Here is a 24,596-nt window from a genome sequence, read left to right on the forward strand (position 1 = left end):
AAACCAAGATGATTCAAGCGCATACGCTATGGATTGCTACACTACAGAAGTTTATCGACAGACTTATGCCGAGATTGTCTACCCTATTCCACATCCTTCTGAGTGGGACATACCAGATGACTTACAAACAGTTTTGCCACCAGCCATGGACAGAAGGCTACCTGGCCGACCAAAAAGTCACGATCGTATACCGTCTAAGGGTGAAGAGAAGAAGAGATCGACATGTAGTCGGTGCAAGGAAAGTGGTCATACAAGGTTGACATGTGGATCACCAGTGCCATCAAAATCATCTTTTCCTCTACCAAAATATGGATCCTCATCAAAATCCAAAGCTCATATGGTGTCAAGCAAAAGGCAATCATCTTTAAAATCCCAATCACGATTGGCTTCACCTTTTGAGACTGTTAACTTAGGTGATTTTTAAATGCAAACGTTGTATTATGTGGATTTTATGTGTGAACTTTTAACATTTTCAGTTGAATTAATGACTCAGGCCAACCATTTTGACTTAACCAACTCTTGTTATTCAGTTGTTATCACTATTAGGCATGCATTTGACTATCGCAACACGGAAAATACAATCGCAACGCGAAATGAAAATCCCAACATGAAAATCGCAATGCGGAAATGAAAATCGCAACGAGAGAATCGCAATGCGAAATGAAAATCGCAATGCGAAATGAAAATCGCAACGAGAGAATCGCAATGCGAAATGAAAATCGCAATGCGAAATGAAAATCGCAATGCGAAATGAAAATCGCAACGACAGAATCGCAATGCGAAATTAAAATCGCAATGCGAAATGAAAATCGCAACGAAAGAATCGCAATGCGAAATGAAAATCGCAACGAAAGAATCGCAATGCGAAATGAAAATCGCAATGCGAAATGAAAATCGCAACGAGATAATCGCAATGCGAAATTATAAACGCATTGCGATTTTCATTTCCGCATTGCGATTTTCATTTCGCATTGCGATTCTCTCGTTGCGATTTTCATTTCGCATTGCGATTTTCATTTCGCATTGCGATAGTCATTTTTGCCTTCAACATAATGCAGATTGAAATCAACAAAATCAACCATTACATTTCAATCAATTAAACAAGCACAAATAAGAATTATGTTCGCATCAATTACACAAATCAACTTTTACAAATCATCTTTTACAAATCAATTAAACAATCAAAAAATAAGCAATAATTCTTATTTCCGATCATCTACTATTGAATCAACTTTTACAAATCAATTAAACAATCAAAAAACAATCAATTAAACTATTGAATCAACTTTTGCAGCTCGACATCATTTTCACGCAGTTCACTTCTGAGATTAACCTGCAGAAACCAAACATTTGTTCAAACAACACTTTCTACACATCTAAAACCTACAAACAGCAAATTATTGAATTCTAGTTACTTAACCAAACATTTTCAAACCAAAAGTATAAAACTTACCAATTGTTTATGGACATTTTTATAACGCGGAAGCAGGTAGGCAGCGTCTCGTATATATCGATTTAGCCATATAATGCCGAAACCACAAGCCTACTGCAGCTTTATCTCTATCGGTGGGAGGTAGATACTTGATGCTTCCCGTCGTCAAACGCTCCAACGCCAAGCATACGAGAGGACCACAATCTCCTCTGGCTCCGCTCGTTTGTTGTGGCGCGGTCTCGTCTCTAATAACTGTAATATTGAGCTTCTTTGGCTTCTTGTTTCCAGAACGAGTCCAATAATTGATCGCATCCAAGAATTTAGCCAAATGAGAGCTCCATCCCTTAATAACATCTCTTAAATCAGCCAATGATATGTAATTTATCATGCTGTCATACACTATTGTCTTAAGGGATGGGAGCTGAAGCTCGACGAGAATCCAATGTTTACGTTCCAAAACAGGGATAAACACCTGCAATCATAAGTAATAATTCATTCATTTGCGCACTTATTTCATAAAACCTTTAAACTCAATCTAAAATAAATACTAACCTTATCGACCTCCCACCATGCAGGATAAAGTTTAGCTTGTCCATTGCCCAAATCAAATGATTCATCTCGTGCATTCTTCAAGTGAACGGCGTGAAAAGACGTCGGCATTATTGTATATCGTATATTTTTATTTTTCTTAAGTTTTCTTATTATTAGAAGACGTGTCACCCACGCATCGATATGCTGTTTTACAAAAAAAGACATATATTAGTGACTTACATAAATTTAAAAAAAAATTAATCAAATTGAAATATAAGAAAAATATAAGACTTACCCCCCCCATCGAAATAGCCATTGTCTTCGACCCCTAATAATACGCCCCACCAAGGCCGTTCAAGCAACAAAAAGATATCATCGGTGAGCTTGCATATGTCAGTGAAACACCCCTTGCTCCGCTCATGTAGATAAAAATCAACTGCGGTCTTAGCCCAAAGGGTGTTATCCAAAATTGTGTCCGGTAGTTGTTCCCTCTCCTCTTCAGATACCGGTATGGTACTGGCCGGTAACTCATACGAGAGCCAACTTGAATCCATCATGTCCGGCACGTCAGAGGGTTTCTCAAGAAGCCTACATATGACGCCATGTGAATCGGGCTCTTGAATGGTGGGAGGGACCTCTTCAATGATGACAGTGGCCTCTTGAACGGTGGGAGGGGACTCTCGAGGAATGATATGGGGGGCCTCTTCAACGATAGGAGTGGACTCTTGAGGGATGACAGGCGAGTCGGGCTTCTTCTTGCGGTGTCTTCGCACTATTGGGGTGTACGGAGACTTAATAGCACGTGCACGCTGTCTGATGCGTGAACTCCGTCGTGCAAGCATAACCCGACGTAAAGCATCCACTCTATCGGGCCGCTAAATAATTAAATACAAAAATCAGTAAATAAACAGACATGATATTTAAACAGTGAAAACAAAGACAAATATGTTTCAAACTTGCATTGTATTCACCCAAGTCATTATTCTATCATAGTTCACAAAATGCATCAGATAACAAAGAAAAATATGTTTCAAACTAATACCCTGAAGTTAGTATTTGTCTTTGTTTTGTCTATTGGTTGAAGTAATGCAATCCATTCAAGTTTCAATTTGCAGAAGAAGAAATAGTTTACTTTCGCAACACGAAACTTAAAATCGCAACGCGAAACCAAAATCGCAACGCGAAATGAAAATCGCAACGACAGAATCGCAATGCGAAATGAAAATCGCAACGAAAGAATCGCAACGCGAAATGAAAATCGCAATGCGATTTTGGTTTCGCGTTGCGATCTTGTCGTTGCGATTTTGGTTTCGCGTTGCGATTCTGTCGTTGCGATTTTCATTTCGCGTTGCGATTTTGGTTTCGCGTTGCGATTTTAAGTTTCGTGTTGCGAAAGTAAACTATTTCTTCTTCTGCAAATTGAAACTTTCAACCAAAAGACAAAACAAAGACAAATACTATTTCACAGTGTTAAAGAATACACAGTTTAGCAGAATTGGCAGCAACCGAACAAATTTACTTTCAACCAAAAGACAAAACAAAGACAAATACTATTTCACAGTGTTAAAGAATACACAGTTTAGCAGAATTGGCAGCAACCGAACAAATTTACTTTCAACCAAAAGACAAAACAAAGACAAATACTATTTCACAGTGTTAAAGAATACACAGTTTAGCAGAATTGGCAGCAACCGAACAAATTTACTTTCAACCAAAAGACAAAACAAAGACAAATATATTTCACAGTGTTAAAGAATACACAGTTTAGCAGAATTGGCAGCAACCGAACAAATTTACTTTCAACCAAAAGACAAAACAAAGACAAATACTATTTCACAGTGTTAAAGAATACACAGTTTAGCAGAATTGGCAGCAACCGAATAAATTTACTAAGCAATCTAAGTGAAATGGCTAATCTAAGTGAAATTACGAGTAAATTTATCATTAAGTTAAATATGGAAAATCTTAAACTTACCTCGTTGCGTAGAGTATGAACCTCATTCTGCAACGATACTATCATCTCACGTAGAGCGGCAACCTCACCACGTAAAGTTGACACCTCCACACGCCATGCACCATCGTTATCGCGTAGAGTACCGATCTCCTCACGCAAGGCATTGACCTCATCACGTAACTCCCTTGACTCATCCCGTTGAGGTGGAGGTGGAGAACAGGGAGATAGGAGTCGTGGCATCTTTGCCGGTCGCCTATCATGAGGTGATGGTGGAGAAGAGGCTCGATGATGTGACGGGATAGGTGATGGCTCTCGTTCTAGAGGTGTATAGTCGGTTCGATCGGGTGATGGCTCTAGGTGAGGTGATGGCTCTCGAATTGGAGGAAGTGGATGCTGCTCATCATCCGTGCCATCAAAAAAATTCTGACTAGCTTGCCACCAATCAGTGGCAAGCTCTTCCTCCGTGGGTGTCAGTCTTTGTAATGGAATGTTGGCCTCCTAAAATATAAAAACTCAAACAAAGTTAAACGTCTACTATTAATAACTTATTTATATATTATATGAAAGTATTTGTGTTAACTTACATTATTTATTGTGGCATATGGTATTAAGTCTTCCCAATCCAACAGAGTTTTCCTCTTCCAGGAAATAGCCCTGGGAATATCATTTGACGTTTTTATTGCATATGTACGCATGCTGGGGAAAGCCTCGAATATCCAAATCTACAAACAATATAATAACAAAATTAGTAATTGTTAAATAATTAATTATAATTTTAGAAACATTATATAGAAATTCTTACCTTAAAGGCCCAAACAAAGCCTGACAAAGTGTATTTGGACCCATCGCCCCGCAAACTTTTGCGGTCATCAAAGGCAGACGACAACTTAGTCCAGGTAGCTTTCCATATATACGAACCCCACGGAAACAGATTCCATGCATTCAGGTCCTCTACCAATATTATTAGCTCCCGATGAATAGGTTGTCTGGCCTCTCTGCCTAAAAAGCTGGCATACACAAGTAGTAGAAGGCATACTCGGACAACATCGACGTCTTCCATCCGAGTGAAACCAGCTTTCTTATTAAATAATTTCTTCAGGTCGTCAACATGTAGGTTCGGCTTCTCCATTGACTCATCCGGAAAAACCCGGGATAACCATGATGGCGGGCGATATGACGAGTGTACCGGCCTACATCATCGTGTCCGAATCGTAGACCAGTGATTAAGCAGAACTCCTTCCGCCCAAAGCAAGTATACGCTGGTGGAAAATGAAACCATATCTCTTCCTCACCACGTTGTATACTGTCGGGTAGATTTGATGTCATGGTCTGAAGCCACAAATGGGTCAAATTAGCATCTCCACCCGGATGCTGTACTCTCAGCCATGGCCCGAAGCAGGTTTCCTCAAACAATTGTCTTTGAGCAGGTGAAAGCTTCTTTGCAATTGTAGTGGCCAGGCTGACTTTATTTCTCAAGGTCAATTGAGCCGAAACAAATTTCTACAAAAACAATAAACATACCAAGTTAGATATACCAAAAACTACACTGTGAAGATATACCAAAAACAATAAACATAAAAAGTAGTAGTTTATTCTTGAAACTAAAATTTGCAACACTGTTTTGTCTTTTGGTTGAAATGAAAATCGCAACGAGAGAATCGCAACGCGAGATGACAATCGCAACGAGAGAATCGCAACGCGAAATGAAAATCGCAACGAGAGAATCGCAACGCGAAATGAAAATCGCAATGCGATTTTGGTTTCGCGTTGCGATTCTCTCGTTGCGATTTTCATTTCGCGTTGCGATTCTCTCGTTGCGACAGTCATTCTCTCGTTGCGATTTTCATTTATCTCGTTGCGACTCTTCTGCAAATTGAAACTTGAATGGATTGCATTACTTCAACCAAAAGACAGAACAAAGACAAAGATAAATACTAACTTGAAAATCGCAACGAGAGAATAGCAACGCGAAATGAAAATCGCAACGACAGAATCGTAACGCGAAATGAAATCTAATTGAAATGGTTAATCTATTATTGAAATGACCAGTAAACTTATCATCAGTTTCAATATGAAAAACCTACAATAATGCAAACATTTCAAAATAAAAATAATTAAAAAAACTAACCCTCGGAGGTTGATTTTCCATTTCTGAATATTGTGAGGGATTTCTGACCGTGAATGGTTGTGAGGGATTTCGCCGGAGATGGGGACGGAAATCTTCGGAGATGGGGACGGATTTCTTCGCCGTAGAGAGTGAGAGATGGAGATGGGACTGAGTTGTGATTTTAGGTTTTAGGTTATGAGTTGCGATTACGGGATTTTGTCTTAATATTCTTTTTGTAATTTGAAAATAAAATACGCGTAGCGATTATAATGGCGCTTTAAATATCGCGTTGCGATTTACGGATACGCGTTGCGATTTTATGTATTATCGTTGCGATTTACGGATACGCGTTGCGATATACGGATACGCATTGCGATTTACCCATACGCGTTGCGATTTACGGATACACGTTGCGATTTACGGATACGCGTTGCGATTTATGTGTTCGCGTTGCGATTTTCATATTCGCGTTGCGATTATGGAAAATCGCAATGCGAATTTGTACTATCGCATCGCGATTTTCAAGAATCGCGTTGCGATTTTGGAAACTGATTTGCGATTCTGGAAACTGATTTGCGATTCTGGAGATCGCGTTGCGATTTTTATTTCGCGTTGCGATTTTGTTGGTCATTTTGGCAAATCCAAAAAAAGTTGGTTAAAATCGTATATTATAACTTTTTTTTGGTCACTGAGGCGATTTTCTCAAAATTAAAATGGTTAGTACCAATTAATGGAAAGAAAAGATCCTATCTATCATGGTATCTATATATAAATTCTAACCTCATGCTTTCTAATTCCATGCTTTGTTTGAAAAAATAAACCTAACCGCATGATTACTAGTTCGCATGCATAGAAAAAATCAAATAAATTAAAAGATAAAATTTAGAGTTCATTTCTCCTTTGTGTACACCTACGGACAAAGTTTCCCTATGCCTGACATGGAGAATAGATCCTCATGAAGACATAGGGTATATGAACCCCGAAAGCTACTTGCTAGGTCTGACACGGAGAATAAATTCTCACGAAGACGTCGCTTCCACTCCCACTTAAAAGGGAAAAGAGCTCAAGTATAGAGCTTATGTTTATTAAATGCACGTGTTGTGTGTGAGGAGAAATTCTCAATCTTTTAACAAAGCATCACAAAAATTGAATCCTAATATCTAAAAATCAATCAAATATTAATATACAATAGTATAAAATGAATTGAAAGAAATCAAAAGAATCATAAATTAAATAAATCTGAATTCTTACTTTTCAACTATAGAGACAATACATAATCGATTTAAGGCTTGACCAGCTTTTCCCAGCAGAGTCACCAAGCTGTCGAAACCGGTTTTCTCCCGGGTACGAATCTCCTTGGCAGAAAAGTATGGTGAATAAATAAATGGTTTTTAATGAAATGTTTTGGAGTCGCCATCAACCTTTTGGGTTACGTAGGTCGAATACCTAAAAATCATCTTTTAAAAGAGCTTTTAAGAAAACATCAGTTAAAAGATAAACTGGTCTGTGTTTAACCAAAAATTCATTCTTTTTAATTAATAAAAAGGGATTTGTGGTCGGTTACGTTTAAAGAATGATTAGCACCCCTATAACGCCCAAGATTGGTACCCGTCGATTATAAATTGTCTCTACTAGTGGAAATATAAGAACTCGAATATAAATTTAATTTATGATCCTATTATTTCAAATTTAATTGTATAATTCTAGAGAAAAATATAACCAAAGTAAATATATATATATATATATATATATTTTTTGGGTTCTTATAAGTATGATATTTATTTATTTAAAAATATCAGAAAATGACATCTAGTTACTTTAAGACAGCTCCATTCTTAATATTAATAAATTTATCCTTTAATTCAAATTATAAAATATGTCAATTTATACTTAAAATATTAAATTTAAAAAGTAATAAAATTTATGGTATGAAATAAAAATTATTTAAAACATTAGGGATTAAAACATAAAATATAAAAATTAAAGGCCCTAATTCAAAATATTATAAAATATAAAGATTAACAATGTAATTTAACCATAATTAAATAATCCGAGATTAAAATAAATAATTATTAAAATATAAGAAACTAAATAAGCTATTTACCCTAAATATATAAGCATATATATAGCAGAGATTAAAATATAAATTAAATAAAATTGAAAAACCGAATTAAAAGGAACATAAATTGATTTTAGTGACCAAAATAGAAGTTTACAAACTTCGAGGGGCTGTGGACATTATTTTCCCATGCGAGAAATTATACAAACACCCTTCTCCCAAAACAACGCCGTTTGGGGATAGTATTTAAACCCAAATCTAGCCCTAAAAGGGTCAAACCCTCTCATTTTTCAAATTTCTCTCTCTAAAAGAGAGAGATGAAATTGCTCTCTACCTTCTGTCTAGGTTTCCCTCACCGGAGGGAAACCAATCGTCGACCGGCTGCCTTACTTCAGTGCCGATCGCGGCCACCGGTCACTACCCACGGTGGCCGAAAATTATAAACTTACTCCACAATAAAGCCTCGTTTATTCTAAATCTATATCTAAGGTCGTTTTGGCCTAAAGTCTTACCAAACTTCGTAGATTTAAAAGAAATCGAAGTTTTACCTTTGATTCTTCAGTGGCTCTGACGACGCTCGGCTCTTCGGTGGTAAGTCTCTTCACTCTCTTCTCTTTTCTTTCGGTTTGTAGCTGTGGGTTGCTTGTTGTTGGTTTTGTATTTTTCTTGTTGTGTGTATTGTTTTTCTCTCCATTCGTGGTTTTTTTCTTGTAGGGGATTGACGGCTTTTATAAGCCACCATGGTTCTTCTCTCGAACTGGTCACAAGAGTGGCCCTCGATGAGTCACCAAAGCTACGGTAGTGACTCACCATAGGGCGTTGACGTGTGCGGCCAGAGTAGACCTTCTGGAGGCTTCTGTTGAGGCGTGGCAACGGCTGGAATGGCTTCAGAGACGACGACCGTGTAGTCCCTAGTGTTATGATACCCTAGGGTTTTATGCTGGAACCATCTGGGTCGTTGGATCAAGGCCTGATCCAACGGCTGTGAGATGTGGCTGCTAGGAGATGAGATGCTGAAACCCTAGATGCATTGGGCCTTCTCGGGTCTTGACCTGGATCGGGTCTGGATCGGGTTGTGTTTGGGCTTTCGGGTTTGGGTCTCCGGGATTGATTTGTAAATGGGCTTCTAGGTTTACTATTGGGCCTGTAATGTATTTAAAAATATTTATTATTCAATAATAATGATAATAATAATAATAATATAATATTAATAAAATAATAATATTAATAATAATATTAAAATAAAATGGGAAAAAAATTAGTGTCTACAGGCAGTAATTCTGAAATTCATCGGAGAAGATTGTCATATTGTAGTCCTTGTTGGTGCAGAATTTTAACCTTCCATTGAATTTTACTTCTACTTCGATGTGCTCAGTTTTAATAATGGGATCTATCTTCCTTTCAGGGAACTGGCAAAAAGGCCATGGAGGACCATATTGTGAAATTAGAGACTCAATATCCTGACAAGGCTAGAGGAATAGCCAAATTCGATGTCCCACTAGCCCATATGATTATTGCCGGTGCTGATTTCATTTTGATCCCTAGCAGATTTGAACCATGTGGCCTCATCCGCTGCATGCTATGCGATATGGAACCGTAAATGCTTTTCACCATTTATTTTCTGCAACCAACTTATTTGGCTTCATGAATTTGCATTTAATCTATTAACCTCATACACCATTTGCTCTATGCTATAGGTGTCGATAGTTGCCTCAACTGGTGGACTCGTCGACACTGTCAGTGAAGGATTCACAGGTTTTCAAATGAGAGCCTTCAAAGTCGAAGTAAGAAGTAGAAATGATTCCTTGTGTTTATCTATGTTTTTGCAGTGTGATGCATTGGGCCCACAAGACTTGGATAAGTTGGCAAAGACTATCAAGAGAGCTCTTGCAACATATGGCACACAAACCATGAAAGAAATGATCTAAAATTGTACGTGTTGAATAATCGGGTAAAGAAAACATAATGAACACAAGAATTTTAACGAGGTTTAGCAATGTGCTTACGTCCTTGGTGCCCTAAGTGACGCTAGAATTTTTATTCAATTCAATGTCTCATAGGTTTAGGTTACATCTCCTTTTATAATAAATAAACCCTGGTACATATTTACAAAAATAATCCTGTACCATACCACGGGGTCGCACCCCCAACCCACATTATCGTAACCCCCACTACGAGACTTTCTCGGTATATTTATGAGCCATACCTAACAAATCTCTACCTTGGCAATTATCCTGCCCCTTAGGAAACATTCAATGTGGGTTGGGTTACCTTACTTCTTTAACAACTCGAAACACTCAACAAGTCCAAGCAATGCATGAACTTGTCTGTCGTAACTGGCTTGGTGAACATATCAGCGTCATTCTCATCAGTATGTACCTTCTGAAACAAAATCTCTCCAGATGCAACCAACTCTCTGATCTTGTGAAACCTTACATTAATATGATTAGTTCTAGCACGATATACCTGATTCTTAGCCAAGTGAATAATACTTTGATTGTCACAAAGCAACTGAACTCCACCTTGCTGAACACCCAACTCCTTCACTAAACCAGTAAGTCATAAAGCTTCTTTTGTTGCTTCAGCCGTTGCCATGTATTCAGCTTCAGTTATAGATAATTCCACAACAGATTGAACATTATACTTCCAAAAAATAGTCCCTCCACCAAGAGTAAAGACATACCCTGTCGTAGATCTTCTATTATCCAAGTCACCCGCATAGTTTGAATCCACATATCCTACAACCAAAGGATTATCCCGCTGACTACAAAAAAAAATTTCATGCCCCACAATACCCTTTAAGTACCTAAAGATCCACTTGGCTGCTTCCCAATGTTGCTTACCAGGTTTAGACATGTACTTACAAACTTGACTAACAGCATGACCTAAATCATGACGAGTACATACCATTACATACATCAAGCAGCCAACAGCATTAGAATACGGAACCTTTGCCATTTCTTCAGCTTCTTTATCTGTCTTAGGGCACTGTTCTGATGAGAGCTTAAAGTGATTCACCAATGAAGTGCTCACTGGTTTTGCTCTGCTCATCGCAAACCTTTCTAGCATTTTCTCAACATAACCCCGTTGAGATAGCCACGGTTTCCTTGAGTCTCTGTCCCTGCAAATTTTCATTCCAAGAATTTTCTTTCCAGCACCTAAATCTTTCATATCAAATTTCTGACTCAGTAAAGTTTTCAAACCGATAACATCATCTATGTTCTTCGTAGCAATTAACATATCATCAACATAAAATAACAGAAAAATAAAAGAACCATCATCAAGGCTCTTAACATAGACATAACAATCATACTCACATCGCTTGTAGCCAATCTTGATCATATAGGAGTCAAACCGTTTGTATCATTGTCTCAGAGACTGTTTCAACCCGTACAAAGATTTCTTCAATCTACAAACTAAATGCTCATTTTCAGGTTGAGTGAAACCTTCAGGCTGCTACATATAGATCCGCTCTTCTAAATCACCATGCAAAAAAGCAGTTTTAATATCCATATGCTCTAAATGTAAATCCCAACTAGCCACCAATGCAAGTACTGCTCGGATTGAAGTGTGTCTGACCACAAGAGAAAAAAATTCATCATAATCAACTCATTTCTGCTGTGAAAAACCCTTTGCTATAAAACGAGCCTTGAACTTTTCCCCCTCTTTTTCTGTTATTGCTAGTTTCTTCTTATACGCCCATTTGAAACCAATAGGTTTATTACCCTCAGGAAGGTGAACTAACTCCCATGTGCGATTGTGATTCAAAGACTCTATCTCCTCAACCATGGCAACCATCCACTTGTCATTTTCCTGACTAGTAACAACATCATGAAAAGTAATCGGATCATCACTACTAACAGTAAGTGCAAAAGAGACCAAGTCTTCAAAACCTAATCTGTTCGGAGGCTTTATATTTATCCATCTCACCCTGTCTCTGGCGAGACTATAATCCTGGAAATCATCCGTAGCGGAACCACCAGAAGTCGGTTGAGAAGTTTTTGTTTTCACAACTGGAAACTGATCGAAATCCACCACTGTCGTGGCTTTCATCAATAAAAGTAACATAATACCTAGATTCACCCAAAGACGATGTCGTGGAAGGCCCCCAAACATCAGAATGCACATAATCAAGATTCCCTTCAGTTGTGTGCTTCCCAGTCTTGAAACAAACTTTAGTCTGTTTACCAAGAACACAATACTTGCAAAAATCGAGCTTACAACTTTTAACGCCATGCAACATATTTTTTTTATGTAATTCAGCCATACCATGTTCACTAAGATAAGCAAGACGTAAATGCCACAGTTTGGTAGTATCATCACAAGACTCAACAGAATGAACTCCACCTACAATAGTACTCTCTAACAATCTGTAAATATTCCCTGTAGTCATCTTTCCTTTCATCACAGTCAAAGCTCCTTTAACAATCCAAATGGTTTCCCTATCCTCATCAGCCTTAGGGATAAAACCATTCTTGTGCAAAGTGCCCAAAGAAATCAAATTCTTCTTCAAATCTGGGATATGCCGAACACCACACAACGTCCGAACAGAATCATCATACATCTTAATTTTGACATCATTAATACCAACAATATTGCAACATCGATTATCACCCCAATAAACTGAACCGGAATTAACTGACCTGTATGTTGAAAACCATTCCTTATTTGGCGTGATGTGATAAGAACATCCAGAATCAAGAATCCAAGCATCTGTCAATTGAGTCGTTGAAATAGAGAGCATATCACCCTCACTGCAATCAGAATTGTCATCCTCGACCACATTCACAGACTTGGATGAGTCATCACGTTTCTCATCACTCTACTTTTTCAAGTTCAGACAGTCTCGCTTCATATGTCCCGCCTCCTTGCACTTGTAATAGTGAATTGTCTTATTATCCCTAGATTTGGATTTGAAATTCCACTTCCCAGACCCTGCCTTCTCTGGCTTCCGTCCACGGTCTCGATTACCCTTGACATATAAGCTATCATCTTGAGGGCTTTCTCCTGCATTCTGCTTCTACTTGTTGTGAGCCAACAAGGCTGCAGTAATCTCTTCAACTTTGATAGTCTCTTTCCCATAGGTAAGAGTAGTCACCATGTGTTCGTAAGAGCGAGGCAACGAACACAACAGAATCATTGCTTTGTCTTTATCCTCAATTTTCACATCAAGCCGAGCCAAATCAGAAATGATTTGATTGAAGACATTCAAGTGTTGCACCAAATCATGATCATCCTGCATCTTTAGCCAATACAAACACTGCTTTAGATACAGTTTAGTCGTTAAGGATTTGAACATAAACTGACTTTCCAACTTCTTTCAAATTTCATCTGGAGACAGCAGATGCATGATGTGATACACGACCTCGTCCGCCAAACATAATCGTATGGTTCATGCCACTCCCTACTGCAATTCTTCCCAATCTTCCTCCTCCATCGACGTCGGCTTTGTAGGTCGCAAAGCCTTCAGGATCCCTTGTTGCACCAACAGATCCTTCACCCTTGTTTTCTATAATCCAAAGTTACTATGACCATCGAATTTCGCAACTTCGAATTTGGCTCCTGATATCTGATACCAATTGTTGAATAATCGGGTAAAGAAAACGGAAAGAACACAAGAATTTTAAAGAGGTTCAGCAATGTGCTTACATCATCGATTCTCTAAGCAACGCTAGAATTTTTATTCAATTCAATGTCTCATAGGTTTAGGTTACATGTCCTTTTATAATAAATAAACTCAGGTACATATTTACAAAAATAACGTTGTACCATACCGCGGGGCTGCACCCCCAACCCATATAATCGTAACCCCCACTACGAGACTTTCTCAGTATATTTATGAGCCATACCTAATAGTATGTCACAAGATATTTCATGGAAGGTTAGTATCTTGTTGATCACGTTACCAAATTTAGAGCTACGGGAAGAATGAATACAATGGAAAATTTGTTGGTGTATGCAGGGACCAGCAAAGATGTGGGAGAAGTTGTTGTTGAGCCTAGAGATCTTATGTGGTGAACCCGGTGACGAAGGAGAGGAGATTGCTCCGCTTGCCATGGAAAACGTTGCCACTCCGTGAACGTGCAATGGCGTCTAAATGATTAGGAATGTTGAGGTATCAAGTGTTTAAGTTGGGGCAGTCATTAACTTGAGTGGTAGAAGAACAAATTTTGCTTAGCGTGCAGTCAATGCTATGTTTGAGGGAGATTTGTTATAAAATAAATATTTAAACTCCATATCTTTTAGATATTTATTTTGTTTAAACTCCATATTTATTTTGTTTAAATATTTATTTTAAATATAATTTAAAAATACAACTTAGTTCGTATAAAAATGAAAATACTAAATATAGCATGTGAGTAAATGAAACAGCTTTACATTCAAAATATCAAAAGGGGACTCACATCATTAATACTATACTATTAATAGATAACTATTTTATGAAAGCGAAGGAGAAGAGTTGCTGTATAATATGAGAAAACATAGGGTAACAACTAACAAGTAAATAAAGTGTGTCCTTCATTGATGTAAAATTTATCTTTTTCTTCTTTATAAGAAAAAGGTTAATAGAGAAAAGTTTCATTCTGACACCCATGACATAGGAAAACATTTATGGATGCTAATTAATGGACTCCTTGCTCATAAGTACTGTACTTACTAAATGTGGTAAAAAAGAAGTGATAGATTGCTAATATGTTCCTTCTGCAAGCTTCTGATGATGATTAATGATAGTGCCATTGATCTTAATTGGAAATTAAGCATATTTAGTCATATTTTTACTCTACAATTCAAAATCACAGACATTAACGAGCTATGGGATGTAAAAGCAAGGACACCAAAACAAAGGGCATACAGCCATTCACCAATCATCGCAATCCATAAGCTTCTAAGCTAACATTGACATTGGATTTTCATTTCAAGAAAACCCTTTGCCCAATATTAGAAATGTTCTAAGATTACCAAAGTTAATGAAGTTATTTTGCTTAAGTTGAAGATCAAAGTTAGCTAGCTACTAGGGGGATGTCTCATGTGCTGTTGCTGCAACTACTTGTACTTGTGGTTTGACTAGTTGCAATGCCAAGGCACAATGCTTCAGCCAGTGGTCCACCGGGCGACGACCCCAACCATGAAATGGTATCCGCCATTTGGAGTGGTCTCAAGGCCCTCGCGTTTTCGTTGCTAAGCCCGTGAAACCGAAAGCACCCATTTCATGACTGTTCTCATCGTCTTCCTCTTGATTGTTTCGTTCCCGCCCGACATCGACAGTGTGAGAGATGAGTGTGACAGCTTCTCGTTCGAATAAACATGGCGTTTATCCCTATTCCATCCATTTCAACATCTCTTCTATCCGCTGTTGACCATGCATCGATAAAGGCCCTCGTTTCTTGTGAATGTGATTGGTTGAGGTTGAATGATCCTCCCAAAGAGGCTAAACTGGGGCTAAACTGCTCGTTTAGTTGCAGCTGATGATGTTCACTAGCATTTCCTCCATAATTCGTCCCTTGTGCCTTAAACTGCTGCCACTCGGTGTTGGAATTGCTGGCTAAAGGAACGGTAGTCTCCCCTTTAACGAACCACTCCAAGCATCTTCGCGGGACGACAATTAACAGTAACTCACATAAGACAATAAATCCACATCATGCATTATATACTAACATGGAGAAAAATTATATCAGATTCAGAGCATGACAGAGAGTTGGGTTATCCGAAGCTCCACCTTGATTGATCAAATGAAGATGTGAATAAACTAGCATCGTTGTCGTGGCTCGTAAAATGTGAGTTTTGATGAGGCTGCTTGGTGCCATCAGATGCCATGCTGTTAAGTGTTAGCATTTTGTGATCATTATTGTTGATATTGGACGAGTGGTTTGGCAATTCCACAGGCTTTCTTGAACGGGGACGGCTCTTATGAGAGTGACGCTCGCAATATTTTTGGTCAGGAGCCACGTCTCTCGAGCACCTCCATTTCTTCCCATCTGTTCTCCTGCACCTCCATGGCTCCGGGTCCGAGCTCTTGCTCGAAAACCCCAATTCCAAAGACCCCTTTATCGCTACTATCAACACCAACAAAATCGCATGTCCCCCTTATATTTAATGCAAGAAAAAGATAAGGAAAGAAGGGGGGGAAAATATTACCATTTGAAGGGTTTCTGGTGATGGGTATAAGGAGTTCAGCAGGGACAGGGACAGAGGCCATCATGTACTTGAATATCATGGTCTGCCTTTCCAGCTCTTGCCACTGAGCTGCTGTGAAAGGAAGTCTAGCACTCACAGGGGCTGCCATTTCTCCTACTTTCATTAAATTTTGAACAGAATGCATTAATCCATATACTCTTTTAATTACTTCATAAAACAAAATTAGAAGAAAAATGGATGAAGGAAGGAAGTTTTTGTTTTTCTTTTTTACCAGAGAAATTGTGGGCAAAAGAAGGGTCAGCGGAAAATGAGTGATGGTGCAGAGACTTCAACACAAATGCAGCACCAGAAGCAGCACCGACAACATCGTATACATCGCCCCTGCATGGTTCCTGATTGCTTGTGTTGCAAACAATGGGACCACCAGCACTAGCTCCTCCATCAAATCCTTGGACATAACAAGAAGATGATGATGATGATGAATGATGGTCATGATTATGAAGGGCCATTGGCATTGCCATGAAGCTCTTATTTGAACAAGAGTCCTCAACTTGTTGCATCATCAAACCCAATCCAAAATCACAACCATGATCTGATCTACCGACAAAAGCATTATTCCTGGTATCCATGTCTTCAAAATGACACCTTTCCCATCTAAAAGAAACAGAGCAAGACAAGACAACCTTAAACCCAACCTACTTTCACTCTTTTACACAAAATAAAAATAAAAACTCTTACCCGACACTGTAAATAAATCCCCTTTGTTTCTTTTCACACATCCCAAGCCCAGCCAGTGGTATTTGTAGGTAATATGTAAAAGAGAAGTTGGCAGATATTATGGTGCAGCGGTGCCGCTATTTTCAGCCATGCGTTTCGCTTTGCTTCCTTAGCTTCCAACATTCGCACCCCTTATGGAATACAGACAAAACCCACTTCAGTTCACTCCTCTCTCTCTCTCTCTCTCTCTCTCTTCCCCCACTCTTGACACTGACAAAAACACAGACACATCCCTCAACGTTAGCCTTTGCTTAACATTGTCTTAAAATCCCTCAAAGCACTGTAATAATTCAAAACTTTCAAGTACAAAACTGCCATTTTTTTATTGAATAGAGTTGGCCGTTTGACCTTTTGGTTTCTGTCCTGTCCCTTTTTTCTGAGTGTGTTTTTATTGGCTGTGAGTTTTTTCAATTTTAAAGATGCTAAAGGGCTCTTCTTTGACTTTAGTTGACTGAGTTATCTGTCAAAGTTAACGCCGTTAAACTTTGACGGCGTTAACTTTGACGTGTGAGTGTGAGTGCGTCGGGAGACGTGAAAGAAAAGGCTGGGTCACTTGGGTTTCGTGTGAGCGTATGGGGGGACCAAACCCGATTGATGTGATGCCGTAACTAATTTGTGCATCGAGTTATAAATATTTAATAATCTGCATTTAATTTGGAGCAAGGATTTTAGCTTGGTTCAGTAGTCATAACTTTTATTACTTGACAAGCATGTTAATTATGCTCATTTTGCAATTACTGAGAGTGGGTTTAGATAATTGTATTTCAAAAAGTGTTAACGAGTAGGATAAGATCATATCTAAGCAAAATATTAGGTTTTATTTGATTTCAAATAACGAATGTGGTTTTTATTTTTTTTTTTAAATACATCTAGAAAATGTTAATTAAAAATAATAAAGGAGTCTCGGATAATAATACCATTATAAGAGTCTTAATGGGATTGCTCGAGTATAATTTGAGTAGGCATGTGAGAGTTGAAAATATATGAGTGAAGTTTAAAAATTTGTTGTATACATTCTCTTTTCAAAATAAAAGAGTTTTGAATTTTGTACAATCGTTTTAATTTGAATATTTTGGTTTGTTTTATTTAAAAGAATCACTTTGATAGTTGAATGTAACACTCGCAAATTCGTTGACTTTTGTAAGTCGTTAGAGTATTGCATTTAATAATATCAAAGCTGTTTAGTTGATTTTAGATCAACCTAGTTATGTCTTAGAGGTAGTTAAAAAATATATTCGTCGAATGAAGCTCTGATGTTGTTCATCCATCACTAATTTGATAAGTAACATTGACTGTTTGATGAGTTAAATAATAAAAATTTGATCTAATAAAATTCGTAAATTGTCTAAATTGAGAATTTGAAATCCTTAAAAGGATTGTGTATCAAACAAGAAATTAGTTAATAAATGTTAGAGTGATAGTCATGTTTATTATCAAGAAATGGATAAGAGAAGCATTTGTGAATCGTCGGATAAAAATATTGAAAATAAAGCGCGAGAGATGACTAAATGTGATAGTACAAGAATAAAATAAGGAGTTAAATTGAGACTCAGAGATGATAATTTTTACTTAGTGATAAATGATTCTTGAGAACAAATTATCAATTCAAATATTCTCATGATGTTGGTATCGTAGGTGTAATTAGAGGTTTGTAAGTCATCCTTTACACATTTTCCTAATATTAAAGTGCACAAAAAAAATGAAACATTATTTTTCGTATGTAAATGAATAGTTGAGTGATGAGGTTTTATATTGATCAGTATTGTTGTTTGATGTGTGTTTTATATTGCATATATTTATTGTTATTTACTCTATTTTTTGATTGGATATTATCGATTTATCTTTATTTTGAATTTATTTTGGACATGAGTTTTATTGAATTAATTAACTCAAAAAATAACAGATTTCGATAGTTCAATCAGTATATTGAATATTTAATTGAAATTTACCTAGCATAAGGTTATCCATAAGATACAGCAGAATTTAACCAAAAGTACAAGACTTAAATATTTATTTTTATCTTTTTTGATAAACCTTTTAAATTTAGGATTTTTAATTTGATTATTCTATTATTATTTTATTTAGGAATTAGTTATTTTATTAGAACTCTTGGTAGGAGGTTTAGTTTGATTAGGAATTAGTCATTTTATTTACTTAGAACTTTTGTGTTATAAATACCCCTTAGGTTCAACCTTTGAACTCAAATTGGAATTTATATTTCCTTGGCTATTTATTGAAGTTATACTTTTCTTTCATTATTTTATTTTCACAATTGTAAGCATGATCCAATTCTTTTAGCTGAATCTCTTTCAGCTAAATCTCTTTACATATTATTTTTACTTTTGGCTAAATCTCTTTTAGCTAATAGTTGAGCGATGACTCAATCCGTTTCATGAGAATTGAAAAGTTCTTCATACCTTCAAGTTTCTTTCTTGATTTTCAGCAAATAAGGTTCGATAATCGACTTAATCTTTAAATGCTTTACACTTTCAATTCAAATATTGCACTTTGGCTTGAATGTTGTTTTGATTTACCGTTGGGGAAGAGAATCAACTTGTAGCAAATTCATATCCCTAAGAACAAACTTAGTGGTGATCTGTTAAGAAAAATCAAAATCGGATTCGATTCTCATTGAGATGCATAATCCGAGCATGATGTCACGAACTTGGGCTTTTTCCCCACACTTTGGGTTGTTTTGGCTATGTTGGGCCACATTTGATCTTGGAGGTTGATAGAATAGTGTAGATTATTCTAGAACACTAAAGACTTGTACATATGTAGAGTATTCTAGAAGCATTCTAGAGTTTTCCATGTTAGGTAGGAAATTATGGAGAATTCTAGAGAATCTCTCCCTACCGTAGGATTAAGTCAATCTCCACCGTCCATTGAGGAGGTGGGATGCTATAAATAGGTGTAGAATCCTCATTTGTAAATCATCCAAGAGTTGTAAGCTTTCAAGCATATCAACAAGCTTTCTTTCAAAGTTCTTTCCTTTCTTCTTTGTTTCCTTGCCAATCCTTTCCCACACTAGCACAAGTTTGAGTGAGGCTGACATAGTTATCGCGAGGGGCGAAAAGGAGCTAAGGCCGCACGAGGCTTATTGAGAGATTAAGTCCGTGACAGTTGGTATCAGAGCCGGTTAAGGCATCAATATCGTGCACAAATCTTGTAGGAATGGTCGGGAACCCGAACGAGTCAACTGTTACTAAAGAACGTGGGAGAGAAGCTGCACCCACCAACCCGAAGAAGAAGAGGGACCAGAGTAAGGCCCGCGAAGGAAATTCCATAGAACCAATGGTGGCGGAGTTCGGCGAAAGGCTGGAGAGGGTCCAGCACGTCTTCAAGACCTGGAAGACCATGTCTTGGAGCAAGTTGACGCGCTTAAGGGGAGTGTCGAAGAGACCAATAACGAGGTAGAAGCTCGGTTCGTACAGCTAGAGGATATGATCCAAGCCTTACGTGAAAGTATCGAGGGGATGCGGGAAGACTTGACGCTCTGCAAGAGAGCTACCGTTAGTAGGAGTGCTAACATCACTGTCTCCACCCCGAGGGTCGAGTGCCTTAAGTCGCAAGGGTTCAACGGGACAAGGGACGCCAAGGAAGTTGAAAACTACCTATGGCGGATGGAATAATACTTCGAGGGAATCGGCCTTAACGACGAGGCCGCCAAGGTAAAGATCGCTGCCTTATTTCTTTCAGATACTGCTATGTTATGGTGGCGTAGGAAACATGCCGACATAGAGTGAGGGGCTTGTCGGTTAGATACGTGGGATGAGTTCAAGAAAGAACTCAAGAAGCACTTCTATCCCGATAATGTGGTATACGAGGCTCGCAAGAAATTGCGGGAGTTGAAGTAACGGGGTATTATGCGGGACTATGTAAAAGAATTCACAACTCTTATGCTTCAATCCCCAATATGTTCGAAGATGATCTATTGTTCTATTTCATTGACGGACTACAAGGATGGGCCAAGCAAGAGATACACCGTCGAGACGTTAGAACGGTTGATGAGGCCATTGCCATCGCCGAGTCAATCGTCGATTTCCAACCCTACTCCCACACCAATACGGCGAAGAATAAGGATAAATACCCAGCCAAAGGTGGGGGAGAACGGCGGGAGAATTACCAAGGCAACTGAGACCGAGATCACCGAAGGCTATAAGCTAAAGAGGGAGATCGAGATCGACGTCCGGGCCGAAGGGACTACGAAGAGAAGAAAAAGGCCTTCGTTCCTAAAGGAGGATGATTCTTGTGTAAAGGGTCGTATCCGATCGATCGTCAAGACACAGAGTCTCAAGCCGAGATGGGGTCACTCTAAGTTATAAACTCCTTGAAGGCCAAGTCATTGACACCAACACCGAGTAATGGGCTCATGTATGTGGAAGCGGTGATCAACGAGAAGCTAACAAGAGATATGGTGAACACGGGGGCTACCCACAATTTCGTGTCTAAAGACGAAGCCAACCGTTTGGGCCTAAAGTACACTGGGAGCATAGGATGGCTCAAGATGGTAAATACATAAGCGGTACCACTCCATGGTGTGGCACGAGGGGTCGAGCTACGCTTAGGCACTTGGAAGGGCCAAGTGAACTTTTTAGTCGTTCCCATGGATGACTTTAAGGTCATTTTAGGGTTGGACTTTCTCCGACAGGTAATCGTTATCCCTATGTCTTCCTTTAGTTCAGTTTGTATCTTGGAGAAAGGGTCTCCCTACATGATCCCCACGGTCGAGGCAACGAAAGAGTAAGGTCGAGATGCCAAATAACTCTCGGCCATACAACTTGGTAGAGGCATCAAGAAAGGGGCCATGACTTATTTGGCCATGCTAAAGGAAGATGGCAAGATTGAGAAAACGAATGACCTACCACCAATCATCCATGAAGTCTTAGAGGAGAACAAGGACGTGATGCTGCCCGAGTTACCAAATAAACTTCCACCAAGGCGTGAGGTGAATCACAAGATCGAGTTGGAACCCGGTGCCAAGCCGTTTACCCTAGCACCATATCGAATGGCCCCACCCGAACTTGAAGAACATCGAAGGCAACTCAAGGAGCTAATCTATACGGGAAAGATTCGACCTTCAAAGGCACCGTATGGCGCACCGGTACTCTTCCAGAAGAAGCACGATGGGTCGTTGCGCATGTGTGTCGACTACCGGGCACTTAACAAGGTAACAATTAAGAACCGCTACCCGATTCCTTTGATTGCCGACTTATTTGACAGACTTGGAGGAGCCAAGGTGTACACGAAGATGGACTTGAAAAAAGGCTACTACCAAGTTCAAATTACAGAAGGCGACGAGCCAAAGACCACATGTATCACCCGATATGGATCGTATGAGTGGTTGGTCATGCCCTTTGGTCTAACCAATGCACCGACGATGTTTTGCACGCTTATGAACAAGCTCTTCCAATTGTACTTGGACCAGCTCATGGTGGTGTACTTGGACGATATCGTGGTATATAGTAACTCCATGGAGGAGCTTATAGACCACTTGAGGATTGTGTTCAAAATACTTCGAGAGAACGAGTTGTACGTCAAGAAGGAAAAGTGCACGTTTGCCACTGAGGAAGTACACTTCCTTGGACATGTAATCGGCCACGGGAAGCTATTAATGGACAGGAACAAAATCAAGGCCATAATCGAGTGGGAGCCGCCGATCAAGGTAAGTGAGATGAGGTCCTTCTTTGGTCTAGTAAACTATTATCGTCGGTTTATACAGGGTTATTCGGCACGAGCATCACTATTGATGGACCTACTCAAGAAGGGGAAGGCACGGGAGTGGTCCGAACAATGTCAGAAGGCCTTTGAGGACCTGAAGGCAGCAGTTAGCCAAGAACCTGTCTTGGCCTTACCTGACTTTACCATGTCGTTCGAGGTGCATACCGATGCATCCGACTTCGCTATCGGGGAAGTACTAATGCAAGAGGGACATCTGATAGCATTTGAGAGCCACAAGCTGAACGACACCGAGAGACGGTACACGGTGCAAGAGAAGAAGATGACGACCATCATCCATTGCATGCAGGTGTGGAGACATTACTTACTCGGTGCACACTTCACCATCAAGACCGACAATGTGGCAACGAGTTATTTTCAGACTCATAAGAAGTTGTCACCAAAACAAGCCAGGTGGCAGGACTTCCTAGACGAGTTCGACTATATGTTGGAATACAAGCCTGGCAAAGCCAACGTTGTAGCTGATGCCTTAAGTCGAAAGGCAGAGCTCGCCGTGATCTCTCTAGCCAAGGGAACCGTGTTGGAGCGCATCAAGGAGAGCCTTAAGCAGGATCCAATGACAAGAGAATTAGTAAAGCTGGCTAGCGATGACAAAACCCAACGGTTCTGGGTAGAGGACGGTCTACTCTACACCAAGGGACGGCGAATTTATGTCCCAAAGTGGAACAACTTAAGGCAAGATCTTATCAAAGAGTGCTACGACACCAAGTAGGCTGGTCATCCGGGTCAAAAGCGCACTATGGCATTGCTAGAGACATCATACTTCTGGCCCCATATGAAGGATAACATGGAGCTTTACGTGAAGACTTTTCTTGTGTGCCAACAAGACAAAGTAGAGAACAGACAGCCGGTGGGATTACTCGAACCTTTACCAGTTCCCCAAAGACCTTGGGATTCGATCACCTTGGATTTCATTAGTGCATTACCCAAGTCTGAGGGATACGGTTTGATCATGGTCGTCGTGGACCGATTTTCCAAGTATATGACTTTCATACCATGCCCCAAGGATTGCACCGCAGAGGAGGCCGCGCGAGCGTTCTTCAAGAACGTCGTGAAGCATTGGGCCTTACCAAGCAGCATCATCAGTGATCGAGACCCTCGATTCACCGGACGCCTATGGACGGAATTATTCAAGCTCCTTGGCACCGAGTTAAATTTCTCCACAAGCTTTCACCCTCAAACTGATGGGTAGACCGAACGGGTGAACGCTTTGTTGGAGTGTTACTTATGGCACTTTGTGAGTGCCAACCAGCGAGATTGGGCAAATTTGCTAGACGTCGTCCAATTCTCTTATAACCTGCAGCGGAGTGAAGCCACAGGACGGAGTCCGTTCGAGCTTGCAACCGGACAACAACCGCTCACGCCGCACACATTGACAATGCTACTTGATGAGGGCAAAAGTCTCGGAGCTGCCAAGATGGCTAAGTCATGGGAGGAGAACGCCGACATCGCCCGCGCATGTTTGGAGAAAGCTAGGAAAAAGATAAAGAAGTGGGCGGACGAAAAGAGGCGACATCGAGAGTTCACCATTGGTGACTTAGTCCTTGTGAAGCTTTTGCCACAACAATTCAAAGCTCTCTGAAGCGTTCACAAATGACTAATACGGAGATACGAGGGACCATTCCAGGTACTTGCCAAGGTGGGTAAAGTGTCTTATCGCTTAGACTTGCCAAGTACACTTAAGATTTGTCCGGTCTTCCATGTAAGTATGCTCAAGCCATATCACGCCGACAAGGAAGACCCAAGCCGAGGGTATTCACATCGAGCATCTCCCGTAATAACCAAGTCTTACGATAAAGAGGTTGAAACAGTGCTCACAAGCAGGACAGTCCGCAAGAGAGGAGTTCCACCACGTACCGAG

At 39.5% G+C, this 24,596-nt stretch overlaps 2 pseudogenes; one reads left to right on the top strand and one right to left on the bottom strand.

The window, feature by feature from the left end:
* The window catches only part of LOC120120527, a 37,384-nt pseudogene extending 23,211 nt beyond the window's left edge, over positions 1-14,173 (top strand).
* An 840-nt stretch (positions 14,174-15,013) lies between these two features.
* LOC120120515 lies at positions 15,014-17,153 on the bottom strand (annotated as a pseudogene).
* Positions 17,154-24,596: the final 7,443 nt, after the last annotated feature.

Source organism: Hibiscus syriacus, unplaced genomic scaffold (assembly GCF_006381635.1).
Source record: "Hibiscus syriacus cultivar Baekdansim isolate YM2019G1 unplaced genomic scaffold, ASM638163v2 tig00110339_pilon, whole genome shotgun sequence".
NCBI classification, from domain to species: Eukaryota; Viridiplantae; Streptophyta; class Magnoliopsida; order Malvales; family Malvaceae; genus Hibiscus; species Hibiscus syriacus.